The sequence below is a fragment of the Phocoena sinus genome, chromosome 1 (genome assembly GCF_008692025.1).
Source record: "Phocoena sinus isolate mPhoSin1 chromosome 1, mPhoSin1.pri, whole genome shotgun sequence".
Lineage (NCBI taxonomy): Eukaryota > Metazoa > Chordata > Mammalia > Artiodactyla > Phocoenidae > Phocoena > Phocoena sinus.
The window spans coordinates 162,044,814-162,056,387 of NC_045763.1; positions in this window are offsets into that span (position 1 = coordinate 162,044,814).

Sequence of the window (11,574 nt, forward strand, 5' to 3'; positions counted from 1 at the left end):
CCTGTTTTCAGTTCTTTGGGGTACATACCTAGGAGTTGAATTGCTAGATCATATGGAAATTCTATTTTTAACTTTTTGAGGAACCATCAAACTGTTTTTCACGAGCCTGAATCATTTACACTCCTACCAACAATGAACAGAGGGTTCCGATTTCTCCACATTCTCCATCACTTGTTATTTAACATTAAATTTTAAAATTATTATTTATTGCCTTCCTAATGGGTATGAAGGTTTTGGTTTGGATCTCCCTGTTAACTAGTGATGTTGAGTGTCTTTCCTGTGCTTGTTGACCATTTGTATATCTTCAGCGAAATGTCTACTCAAGTCCTTTGCCCATTTCTAATTGGGTTATCTTTTTGTTATTTTAAGTGGTTCTTTATATATTCTGGATATCAGACCCAATCAGATACGTGACTTGCAAATATTTTCTCCCATTTTGTAGGTTGTCTTCTCACTTTCTGATAATATCCTTTAGTGCATACGTGGCTTTAATTTTGATGAAGTCCAGTTTATCAAGTTTTTCTTTTATTGCTTGTGCATTTGGTGTCATAGTCAAGAATCTATTGTCAAATCCAAAGTCATGAAGATTTACCTCTACGTTTTCTTCTAAGAGTGTTATGGTTTTAGCACTTACATTTAGATTGTTGATACGTTTTGAGTTAATCATTGTATATGGTCCGGGTCCAGGTTCATTCTTTGGCATGTGGTTATCCAGTTGTCCCAGCACCATTTGTTGCAGAGACTGTTCTTTCCCCCTGTGAATGGTCTTGGCCCCCTTGTCAAAAATCATTGGGCTATAGATAAATGGGAAAAAACAAATTTTAAAAAGAGCTATTTAAATGATAATAAACCCAAGATGGAAATGGGGCAGGTCCGCATTTTGACAGACAAAATAATGATCTAAATAATAACCTTTGATAAATTAGAGAAATGAATTACAAGTAACAGAAACAATGATTAAATAATAGGTTCTTTAAAATGTAAAGATCCTTCAGGGTCACAAACTCAACTCTTAACTGATGTATGAGTCATCTCTGCAGAATTCCCAAGAAAGGACTGCCCAGCCAGGTTTGTCATTGTTTTGGGAACTTTCAGTATTGTACTTATTGAGAGGTTGAATTTCAGCCCCTAATGTGGAGCATAAAGACTCATAAAATGAGTTTAGGAAGTATTCCCTCTTCCATTTTCTGGTAGAGTTTGAGAAGGATTGGTGTTAATTCTTCTTTAAAGGTTTTGTAGAATTCCCCCCAGAGAAGCCATCTGATCCTGCCTTTGAAGAGATTTTTGATCACTGATTCGATCTCTTACTACTGATTCCATCCCTTTACTTTTTATAGGTTTGTTCAGATTTCCTGTTTCTTCTTGAGTCAGCTTTGGTAACTTGTGTGTTTCTAGGAATTTGTCCATTTTCTGTAGATTATCTAATTTGTTGGTGTATAATTGTTCATAGTATGCCCTTATAATTCTTTGTTTTTCTTCAAGGGTCATAATGATGTCCCCACTGTCATTCTGATTTTAATTATTTAATTATACCTTTTCTCTTTTTTATCAGTCTAGCTAAAAGTTTGTCAATTTTATGGAGCTTTTCTAATTTTTCATTTTAGTTACTGTACATTTCATCTCCAGAATTATTTCTGTTTGGTTCCTTTTTATAATTTCTGTCTCTTTGTTGATATCTTCTATTCGTTTATACATGGATTGTTCTCTGGTTTCCTTTAGTTCTATGTCCACAGTTTCCTTGAGCTATTTGAGCATATTTAAGACAGTTCATTTAAAGTCTTTGTCTTAGCAAGTCCAATTTCTAGGCTTCCTCAGAGACGGTTTCTGCCAAATTCTTTTTCCTGTGAATGAGTCATACTTTTTCTTTGTATGCCTTGTAATTTTTTGTTGACAACTAGACAATTTGAATATTGTGGCAGCTCTGGAAATCAGATTCTGTACCCCTTGGCAAGGTTTGCCGTTATTGCTTGTTAAGGGTTACAATCATCCATTTGTTTAGTGACATTTCCAAACTATTTTTGAAGACTGTATTCCTTTTTTTAATTTAATTTTTATTTTATATTGGGGTATAGTTGATTTACAATGTTGTGTTAGTTTCAGGTGTACAGCAAATTGATTCAGTTATACATATATCCACTCTTTTTCAGATTCTTTTCCCATGTAGGTTATTAAAGAATATTGAGTATAGTTCCCTGTGCTGTACAGTAGGTTCTTGTTGATTATCTATTTTATATATAGTAGTGTGTATCTGTTCTTCTCAAACTCCTAATTTATCCCCTTTCCCCTTTGGTAACCATAAGTTTGTTTTCGAAGTCTGTGAGTCTGTTTCTGTTTTGTAAATAAGCTCATTTGTATCATCTTTTAAAATTCCACATATCAGTGATATCATGATATTTGTCTTTCTGTCTGACTGACTTCACTTAGTATGATAATCTCTAGGTCCATCCATGTTGCTGCAAATGGCATTATTTCATTCTTTTTTATGGCTGAGTAATATTCTATTGTATATATGTACCACATCTTCTTTATCCATTCCTCTGTCGATGCACATTTAGGTTGCTTCCACGTGCAGACTGTATTCCAATCATGTGTAGTCACTGAGGTCTCTGTTCCATTATCTCGTTGGTCAGCCACTGACTTGACACAGATTTCCTTAAATACCTGGAGTTCACCCCCACCCCACCCCAAATTAGAAGAAACCTCTCCTGGTCTTTGAAGATTGGCCCTGAGCTGGGTTCTCCTGCTGCACTTAACCAGGCCACCTGCAACTCTGCCTTAGTCTTTGTTTCCTGCTTGCATGGAAGATTAGCCAACAGTGCAAGCCTAGGGTCCTCTCAGGTCTTTTCTGAGCATGTGTCTGGCCCTGGACATGTGTGTTGTAGTCTGGATTTCCTGATATAAGAAGTAGCCCTTCAAAGCACTTATTCTTCCAGTATCTTCCTCCTCAGCCTTCCCCTTTCCAGGCTTTTTGGTTTGTCTTCTGCTTAACCCCATCTGCAGCCCCTTGCCCCAGACAACTGTGGGTACTGTATGTCTTTAAATCCTTTCAAAAGACGCCACCTGGGAAGCTGCTCCAGTCTGAGGGGGGTGAAGCAAATGTCAGCCTCTGCACCCTCACGGAACTGCCAACTGGGCCAAAATGTACAGCCACATTTTTGAGAACAAGGTCTGTATTGCCCACCTTGGCATCAGCAAGCCACAGCAGGGATTCAGGCTGTCGTCCCCCTGGCTGCTGCTGGGCTGGGGAATGGGAGATGGTGGGTGGGTAAGCAAAAATGCTGCAACAATTTCTTACTGAAATACAGCCTCTTTCTTCATGAGTCACTCCCCTGGTTGCTCTAAGTTTTTTTTTTTTTTATTAGATTCCAGAGTTCCAGAAAAGCTGATTCTGTCAGATTTTATCAGCTTAATGTCGCTTAAGTGGAGGTACTGATTCTTGGAGCCCCTGGTCTGCCATTTTCCATGACATCACTCCTAAGTAGCCTGACTTTTACCACTGAACACTATTGACTGAAAAATTTTCTCCTTGATGCCGTGCTCGCCTTATTTCTCTCCATGGTGGATTTCACCTCCTCTGCCCATTGTTGCTTCCAGGCGTCACTGGAGTTCTGTTCTCACTGTGCACACTCTTCTTGGGGAATCCACCCATGACCTAAGCTGCCACCTCTATGTTGATGAATCTCCAACTAAGTCCTCTCCCCAGAGCCCCAGGCATGTGGACCACTACTCATGGACCGCTCCACTCAGAAATCCCACAGATCACTCTAGGTGAAGCCATGTGAGTAAGTTCTGGCTAATGGGATGGAAGGAGAAGAGGTACATCCTTACTCTTATTCTTCTTGCTATCTGGAGCGTGGAGGTGATAACCAGAGCTCAAGTAGCTGTCTTGGACTATGACGACCATGAGGATGGAGAATCAATAAAATGGAGGGAGCTCTGTCTTTGATGATTGTGGAGCCACTAGCTTAGAATTGCTTACCTCCTTACTGTGTTTCAGGGAGGGAAAAACAATTTTATCTTGTTCAACAGGCCATTGTTATTTTTTGACTCCCTCACATGAAACTAAGCCAAAGCTTGCTTAGTGCACAAGACTGTTCCAGCCCTATTCCCCTTACACCATTGCTCCACTGGCTGTACTAAGCTACATGCACCTCTCTGCTGGCATTCCTTTGCACAGCATCTACTGCAGACAAGTCACTTTTCTCCCTCACTTCCTGTGAACATCTCTAGAGCAGGACCTATACATTTCTTGGATTCCTGACATGTCAACTTTTTAAGGCAAGAAAAAGAGGAATAGGGGATGGACAGTTCTTGGATCCCATTTATATGTGCTTTACATTTTATTTGTCTTAACTTGAACTATTAGAACAACTCTGGAGGGGTGGAACATTATTATCGCTCTTTTATATATGGGGAAATGGAAGTCAACAAAGACAAAGCTGTTTCCCAAATATACATGGATAACGAGGGGCAGAATTAAGTGTAGACCTCGAGTCTGTCTGACCTGATGCAGCAGCCCTCTTTAGCCCACTTAGAAGGTTCCATGTCAGTGCATCAGCTGGGCTGTGGCTGAGTAATCTTTGATGAATCAATTCCCTTCATGGTTCTCCTTTGAGATTGTCACTCTCAGCTGCTTTTCACATGCTGGTTTGTGAAGGATGAGTAAGCATCTTCCTGAACCTGACCTCGGTTCCAGAAGGGGTGGTTTCTGCTTCAGGTTTTGGTGTGCAGGGGATTTTAAGTTTCCTCAAAAAATTAAAACTAGAACTACCATATGATCCAGCAATTCCACTCTTAGGTATTTATCCAAAGAAAATGAAAACACTACTCCGAAAAGATATATCCACCCCTATGTTCATTGTAACATTGTTTACAAAATCCAAGATAGGGAAGCAACCTAAGTGTAAATAATCTTTAATTTTTTGAACAACGTCCATACTGTTTTCCATAGTGGCTGCACCAACTTACATTGCTACCACCAGTGCACAAGGGTTCCCTTTTCTCCACATCCTTGCCAACACTTGTTATTTCTTCTCTTTTTGATAATAGCCATTCTGACAGGTGTGAGGTGATATCTCATTGTGCTTTTGATTTGCGTTTTCCTGATGATTAGTGATGTTGAACATCTTTTCATGTGTGTTGGTCATCTGTATATCTTCTTTGGAAAAATGTCTATTTAGCGCCTCTGCCCATTTTTTAATTGGGTTATTCGTTTTTCTGATGTTGAGTTGTATATTTTGGATATATTATATTTGTATATTTTGGGTATTAACTCCTTATCAGATGTATTATTTGCACATACCTTCTCCCATTCAGTAGGCAGACTTTTCATTTTGTTGATGGTTTCCTTTGCCATGCAAAAGCTTTTTAGTTTGATGTAGTGCTATTTGTTTATTTTTGCTTTTGTTTCCCTTGCCTGAATAGACAGATCCAAAAAAATATGCTAAGACCAATGTCAAAGAGTCTACTGCCTGTGTTTTCTTCTAGGAGTCTTATGGTTTCATAAAACCTATGGTTTAGGTCTTACATTTAAGACTTTAATCCATTTTGAGTTTATTTTTGTGTATAGTGTGAGAAAGTGGTCCAGTTTGATTCTTTTGCAAGTGGCTGTCCAGTTTTCCCAACACCATTTATTGACAAGGCTGTCTTCCCCCCACTGTTTATTCTTGCCTCCTTTGTCATAGATAAATTGACATATAAGGGTGGGTTTATTTCTGGGTTCTCTATTCTGTTCCATTGATCTATGTGTCTGTGCCAGTATCATACTGTTTTGATGACTGTAGCTTTATAACATAGTTTGAAATCAGGGATTGTGAGAACCTCCAGCTTTGTTCTTCTTTCTCAAGATTGTTTTGGCTATTCAGTATCTTTTGTGTTTCCATACAAATTTTAGAATTATTTGTTCTAGTTCTGTGAAAAATACCATGGATATTTTGATAGGGATTGAATGGACTCTGTAGATTGCCTTGGGGTGTATGGGCATTTTAACAATACTAATTCTTCCAAACCATGACCGTGTTATATCTTTCCATTTGTCTTTGTCATCTTCAGTTTCTTTCATCAGTGTCTTATAGTTTTCCAAGTATAGGTCTTTTACCTCCTTGGTTAGACTTATTCCTGGGTATTCTTTTTGATGCAATTGTAGATGGGATTGTTTTCTTAACACATTATTGACCAGAGATGTATTAATCCGTTTTTAGAGAGTGATACAACTAACATCACCGTGCAAAGTTGTTAGAACTTAAAATTGATCAGGGGTTCATTATAGAACTCATGATTGTTGTTATCATTCACATTTTGCTCCATTAGGTTTTTGTTCCAACCTTGTGTATATTATAAATGTAAAATTTTCTAAAATGACACATCACAGAATTTTGAGTGAGGAAGAATTTTTGGCGAATTTTATGCAGATACTTTCTCTGATTGTCCGAGTGACATATATACTAGTGTCTCAGAAGATGATAGTTCTTCAGAATATAGTTCTGATTCAGACGATGTGAGTATTAGGCCAAAAAAAGACAAAAAAACCTTAGTGATTGATTCTGATACAGAAAGTGAAAATGAAACTCATGGTGCTGGAGAATGCTCCTTTGCTTCTACAGAAGAGTGGATTGAAGACAACATTTCATGAAAATTAGAAGACTTTACAGGTGAGTCAGGTGTAACTGTTGAATGTAATAAACCCGCGAAGCGTTAGTGAAATAACATAATTATTTTGGGCTGGCCAAAATAAAAATCACTGGCCATAGGCATTAGTTTCTGCAAAAATCCCCCAGTCAATAATGAGTTAATTTTATTTTTATTTTCTGATAGTTCATTGTTAATGTATAGAAATACAACAGCTTTCAGTATATTAATTGTGTATCCTGCAACTTCACTAAATTTATTTCTTAGTTCTAATAGTTTTTTGGTTGATGTTTTTAGGATTTTCTGTATATAGTATCACGTCATCTGAAAACAGTGACAGTTTTACTCCTTCCGTTCCAATTTGGATTCCTTTTATTTCTTTATCTTGTCTGATTGCTGTGGCTAGGACTTCCAATACTATGTCGAATAAAAGTGGTAAGAGTGGGCATCCTTGTTTCTGATTTTAGAGAAACATTTTCAGTTTTTCACCCTTGAGTATAATGTTGGCTGCTAGCTTGTCATATATAGCCTTTATTATGTTGAGGTATGTTTCCTCTATAACTGCTTTATTGAGAGTTTTTATCATAAAGAGGTGTTGGATTTTGTCAAAAGCTTTTTCTGCATCTATTGAGATGATACTGTGGTTTTTATTCTTCATTTTGTTAATGTGGTGTATCACATTGATTGATTTGTAGATAATGAACCATCCTTGCATCCCTGGGATAAATCCCACTTGATCATGGTATATGTATGATCCCTTTAATGTATTGTTGAATTTGGCTTGCTAATATTTCCTTAGGGACTTTTGCATCTGTGTTCATCAGTGATATTAGCCTGTAATTTTCTTTTTTTGTGGTGTCTTTGTCTGCTTTCAGGTAAATGCTGGCTTCGTAAAATGAGTTTGAGAACATTCTTTCCTCTTCAGTTTTTTGGAATAGTTTGACATTAATAGTTTGGTATTAATTCTTCTTTAAATATTTGGTAGAAGTCATCTGTGAAGCAGTCTGGTCCTGGACTTTTGTTTGTCAGGAGGTTTTTTTTTTTTTAAATTACTGATTCAATTTCATTACTGGTAATTAGTCTGTTCATATTTTCTATTTCTTTCTGATTCAGTCTTGGGAGATTGTATGTTTCTAGGAATGTATCCATTTCTTCTAGGTTGTCCATTTTATTGGCATATAATTGTTCATAGTAATCTCTTATGAGTTTTTGCATTTCTGTGGTGTCAATTGTAACTTTTCCTCATTCATTTCTGATTTTATTGATTTGAGTCCTCAATCTGTTTTTCTGATGAGTCTGGCTAAAGGTTTATCAATTTTGTTTGTTTTTTCAAAGAACCAGCTCTTAGTTTCATTAATCGTTTCTTTTTTTTTTTTTTTTTTTTTTTTTTTTCCTGCAGTACGCGGGCCTCTCACTGTTGTGGCCTCTCCCGTTGCGGAGCACAGGCTCCGGACGTGCAGGATCAGTGTCCATGGCTCATGGGCCCAGCTGCTCTGTGGCATGTGGGATCTTCCCAGACCGGGGCACGAACCCGTGTCCCCTGCATTGGCAGGCGGACTCTCAACCACTGCGCCACCAGGGAAGCCCTTTTCTTTTGTTTTTTTTTTTTTTTTTTTTTTTTTGCGGTACGCGGGCCTCTCACTGTTGTGGCCTCTCCCGTTGCGGAGCACAGGCTCCGGATGCGCAGGCTCAGCAGCCATAGCTCACGGGCCCAGCCGCTCCACGGCATGTGGGATCTTCCCACACTGGGGCGCGAACCCTCATCCCCTGCATCGGCAGGCGGACTCTCAACCACTGCGCCACCAGGGAAGCCCCTTTCTTTTGTTTTTTAAGTGTCTATTTCATTTCTTTCTGCTCTGCTCTTGACGATTTCTTTCCTTCTGCTAACTTTGGGCTTTGTGTGTTCTTTTTTCTAGTTTTTCAGGCATAAGTTTAGGTTGTTTATTTGAGATCTTTCTTACTCCCTGAGGTAGGCTTGTATCACTATAAACTTCCGTCTCAAGGCTGCTTTTGCTGTGTCCCATAGGTTTTGGATTGTTGTGTTTTCAAGTTTGGAACAGTTTCTTTGCCTCCCCTTTGAGCCATGCAAAGCCACTTTCCATGATACACCATGTTTGGATAGTCTCACCCGTAGGGTTTCAGGACAGAGCCAGTCTGCCAGCTATGAAACCCAGCCATGGGCCAGTTGCTGGCAACAGATCTGCAGTATTGCCAGTCATGGGTGACACTGTGGACAGAAGGGATGCTTGAAGGACACCCTGAAACAGCTCTTGCCAGTATGTCTAGAAATGGCCAGCAGTTGCCTGAAAGATTATGTCGATTCACGTAATGACTCACATTTACATCATTTTCTCTGCATGATAGCTAGGATGGCTCATCTCTCCTCAGAGGATGTTTGTATTATTATTATTATTATTTGGCTGCACCATGCAGCTTGTGGGGTCTTATTTCCCTGAACCAGGGATTGAACCTGGGGCCCTGGCAGTGAGAGCACCAGGTCCTAACCACTGGACCACCAGGGAATTCCCGATGTTTGTGTTATTTTAAAGGAGTTCCTATGATGTCTGCTTTTACCATTTCAATAATTTAAGCTAGACATTTTCTAACTTTTTGGTTTTGCTACCCCTTTATGCTCTCAAAACTGAGGACTCCAAAAAGCTTTTGTTTATGTGGACTATATCTATCAATATTTACGGTATTAGAAATTAAAACTGAGAAATTTTTAAAATTTATTCATTTTAAAGTAATAACCAATGACATATTAACATAACATTTTAATGAAAAATAACTATATGTTACCGCAAAAAATCAGCGAGAAAAGTGGCACTGTTTTACATTTGTGGTAGGTAGAATAATGTCCCCCAAAGAAGTCTATACCCTATTCCCTAGAACCTGTGAATATGTTACTTTAAATGGCAAAAGGGACTTTGTATATGTGACTAGGGTTAAGGACCCTGAGATGCGGAGTTTTCCTGGATTGTCCAGGTGGGCTTAGTTGCACGAATCCTTAAAAGTGCAGAACCTTTCCTGGCTGTGGTCGGAAGGAGATGCAACAACTAAAGAAGAGTCAGAGGGAAGTGCAGTGTTGCTGGCTTTGAATATAGAGGAAAGAGACCTCAAGCCAAAGAAAGAGCGTGGCCTCTACAAGTTGGAAAAGGCAAGGAGACACATTCTCCATTAGAGCCTCAAAAAAGGAGCACAGCCCTGTAACACCTGTTAGTCCTGTAAGACGTGTGTTGGACTTCTGCCCTACAGAACTGTAGGGTAATAAGCATGTGTTACTAAGCCACTAAGTTTGTGGTAATTTTTTATAACAGCAAGAGAAAACTAATACAACATTTTTGCAAATTTCCTTAATGTCTGGCTTATAAGAAGACAACTGGATCCTCACATCTGCTTCTGCATTCAATCTTTTGTGATATGCCGCTTTGGTGGAAGTATACGAAGAAAATTTGACCTTGCATAGATTTAAAGTTGGAAAACGTAAGAATGTTTCAGTAGCCTTCTCAGATCATTGTGGATTATTCTGATACTATGCTAAGTTTAACAATTGTAATTTCTTATAGTTGCAGAGTGGAGTCTGAAATGATATCAATAACTTTTCATATCTGTTACATTAAAATGCATTGATCTCTCTTGAACTTGAATGGATCCTTTTAAACCATGCATGATTTTATAACATCATGTATTGACCATTTAGAAAAACATTGGTTCACTGATTATGCCGATCTTCCAAATGTTAACACACTTCATTTTACAATATAAAAAACACAAATTTTTAATATCACCACCAATCTCATCTGAAAAATCTTTAGGTGCTGGGAAGCTATTAAAGTCACTGTGGCAGATACAAGTTTTCTAGAATTCTCGTTTTCACTTGAAAGCTTACATTTTGTCATTAGCAACCCATACCATCAGTATCTCCCTATGACTTGTTTCCCTTTGAAATGATAGACTCACTTTGTTCATTTTCAAGAAAATGTCTGCCAGGTACACAAGTCTGAATAACTTTCAGTTGTCCATCATACTTCCAAGCAAAAATGATGTTCTCTAGAAAAAGCAGCTAGTGCAGCTTACGTGTAAGTGTAATCACATGAGTGCTTTTCATAGAGACAACCAGGACGCTTCAGATTGTAGCAGAAATGCTTGATGCCTGCTTCCCATTTCACTACACAGAATATTAAAAGGATTATAAATCAAGGGTAGAGATTAAATAAAATGGATAACCTTTACTGATTTCTTTTGTACGTTGTCAGTTGAATCTGGCACTTTTAAAAAGTCACTAATTTGTGGCAGTGACTGATGTAATGACTACCAGTACTGTTTGGTGCTGCTGAGTTCTTCTACACTCCGACACCAGAAGTTTTACCTGCCATTGCTTTTGTTCCATCAGTGCACATGTCAACATAGTGAGAAAGAATAATAATAAAATCTTAGTATTAGTATGAAAACTGTATTGCCCACACATACCCTAGGGGTCTGCAGATCGCACTTGGAGAACCACCAATTGAAGCCGTTTTCTCTCTGGGCTCCACCTTCGTTCAATATTTCTATGGCATGAAGCGGATGGGCGCAGCATTTTGGTGTTTGTTTCTTTAAACCATTTCAAGGGTGTGCATATCACCTTGTCGTTTTTCTTACAAGATTTATGAAATTAAATTATACTTTGTAGACAACTCGGCAAACATTTTTTTTAATAGCCTGGCTTCCACTTTCTTATTTTCTTTGCTTGTGTGTACCACTCTACATGTGTTGGTTTAGGAAGGAAAGTAGTAGCTATCCAATAGTCATGCCCACTGAGTGAGGAATTACTTTACTGAACGTGGAGGGAAAAGGTGTGATGCATGTTAAGGTAATCGAACAAGGAGGCCATTAGGCTGAATTGGCTCTAATGCCTTGGTGCCCCACGCAAGCAAACCAAAACCTAAGCCAGAGTTGATGCACTTG